Genomic DNA, 2898 nt, shown 5'->3' with positions numbered 1-2898 from the left:
GGTGTACTATTCTTTTTATACATTGCTGGATTCAATTTGCTAATATTTTGTTGAGGATTTTTGCTTATTTGTTCGTGAAAGATATTGGTTCACAGTTTTCTTTTCTTGTAATATCTTTGGTTTTGATATTAGGGTAATGCTAGCCTCATGGAATAAGGAAGTATTCCCTCTGCTTCTAACCTCTGAGAGAGATTCTAGAGAATTGATATAATTTCTTCCTGAAATGTTTGCTAAGATTCACCAGTGAACCCATCTGAGCCTGGCTTTCTGTTTTGGAAGGTTATTAATTATTGATTCAATTTCTTTAATATATATATAGGCCTACTCAGACTGTCTGTTTCTTCTTGTGTGAGTTTTGGCAGATTGTGTCCTTCAAGTAATTTGTCCATTTCATCTAGGTTATCAAATTTGTGGGCATAGAGTTGTTCATAGTATTCCTTGATTATCCTTTTAATGTCCATGGGGTCTGTGGTGAAGTCCCTTTCTTCATTTCTGATATTAGTAATTTGCATCTTCTCCCTTTTTTTCTTAGTTATCCTGGTTAGAGGATAATTTTATTTTCCTTTTCAAAGAACAAGCTTTTGGTTCCATTGATTTTTTTTCCCTATTAATTTTGTTTTCAATTTCATTGATTTTTGCTTGAATTTTTTAAATTTTTTCTGCTTACTTTGGATTTAATTTGCTCTTTTTCTAGTTTCCTAAGATGGAAGTTTACAAGATTGATTTTACATCTTTCTTTTTATCTAATATATGCATTCAGTGCTATAAATTTCCCTATAATCAGTGCTTTCACTGCATCCCACAAATTTTGATGTTCTGTGTTTCCATTTTCATTTAGTTCAATAATTTTTTAAATCTCCCTTGAGATTTCTTATTTGATCTATGTGTTATTTAGAAGTGTATTATTAAGTCTCCAAGTAGTTGGGAGTTTTTCCAGCGCTCTGTCTGTTATTAATTTCTAGTTTAAATCTACTGGGGTCTGAACACAGACATTGTAGGAATTCTATTCTTATAAATTTGTTGAGGTTTGTTTTGTATTTTATGGTCCAGAATGTAGTCTATCTTGGTGAATGTTCCCTGTGAGCTTGAGAAGAATATGTATTCTGCTGTGATTGGATGATGTTGTCTAGAGTTGTCCATTATATCCAGTAGATTGATGGTGTTATTGAGTTCAGCTAGGTCCTTCCTGCTGGATCTATTTCTGATGAAGAGTTGTTGAAGTCTCTAACTATGATAGTAGATTCATCTATTTCTCCTTGCAGTTCTATCAGTTTTTGCCTCGCATAGTTTGACTTTCTGTTGTTACAGAAAGGGATGTTACATCTCGTTAAAGAATTGATCATAAGGGTTTTTTAAATTGCAGTTTTTAATTAAACTTTTTATTTTTTGAGGTAATTGTAGATTCCCATGTACTGGTAAATAGTACAGAGAAATCCCATATATCCTTTATCCAGTTTTCCCCAACGGTAACATCTTACAAAACTATAGTATAATATCACAACCAGGATATTGATATAAAATCAATCCACCAATAAGAATCAGGTTTCCCCAGTTTTATTTGTACTCATTTGAATGTGTGTGTACTTAATTACATGTAATTTAGTCACATGTGTAAGTTCATGTATTCACCACCACAGTCAAGATAAAGAACAAACTCCATCACCATCAATTTCCTTAATGTTGACTTTTTATAAAACACCACCCCTCTCTTTTCTCCTCCTCCCACCCCAGTCCCTAATGCCTTGTAACCACTAATCTGTTCTCCATTTCCATAATTTTGTCATTTCAAGAATGTTATATAAATGGGCAAAGGAACTGAATAGACATTTCTCCAAAGAAGACGTAGAAATGGCCAATAAGCTCAACATTATTCGCCATCAGGGAAATGCAAAGCAAAACCACATGAGATACCGCTTCACACCTGCAAGTATGGCTATTATCAAAAAGTCAGTGTTAGCAAGGATGTGGAAAAATTGAAGCTCTCATACTGTGCTGGTAGAAAATTAAAATGATGTAGCTGCTTTGAAAACAATCTGGCAGATACTCAAAAGATTAAACAGAGTTATCATATGACCCAGCAATTCCAGGTGCTTGGTGTATATCCAAGAAAAATGAAAACTTATGTTCACACAAAAACTTGTATATGAATGTTCGTAGCAGCTCTATTTGTAATAGTCAAAACCTGGAAATAACCCAAATGTCCATCAACAGGTAAGTATATAAACAAAATGTGGTATACCTATACAATGCAATGTTACTCATCAGTAAAAAGGAATGAACTATTATATATGAACTAGCATGTGTTAATTTCAAAATACTTATGCTGAGTGAAAGAAGCCAGGTCAAAAAGAAAAAAAAGAGTACATACATACTATATGATTTCATATATAAATATGTAATTCTAAAAAATGCAAACGAATCCATAGTGACAGAAAACGTGTCAGTGGTTGCTGGGGATTATTTCTTTTTTTTTTTTTTTTTTTTTTTTTTTAAATTTTATTTATTTATTGATTTATTTTTGGCTCTGTTGGGTCTTTGTTTCTGTGCGAGGGCTTTCTCTGGTTGCGGCAAGTGGGGGCCACTCTTCATCGCGGTGCGCGGGCCTCTCACTATCGTGGCCTCTCTTGTTGCGGAGCACAGGCTCCAGGCGCGCAGGCTCAGTAGTTGTGGCGCACGGGTCTAGTTGCTCCGCGGCATGTGGGATCTTCCCAAACCAGGGCTTGAACCTATGTCCCCTGCATTGGCAGGCAGATTCTCAACCACTGCGCCACCAGGGAAGCCCTGGGGATTATTTCTTAACTTACCCTTTGTTATCAATTTTTTCATGTTTTTATTTTGTTATATATGAACTTTTACATTAAAGTATAAAAAGATAAGATATAGACAGAATAGTGCACA

Source organism: Balaenoptera musculus, chromosome 2 (assembly GCF_009873245.2).
Source record: "Balaenoptera musculus isolate JJ_BM4_2016_0621 chromosome 2, mBalMus1.pri.v3, whole genome shotgun sequence".
In the NCBI taxonomy this organism is placed as follows: Eukaryota; Metazoa; Chordata; class Mammalia; order Artiodactyla; family Balaenopteridae; genus Balaenoptera; species Balaenoptera musculus.
The sequence above is the reverse complement of the archived record's forward strand: the minus strand, read 5'-3'. Positions refer to the sequence as shown.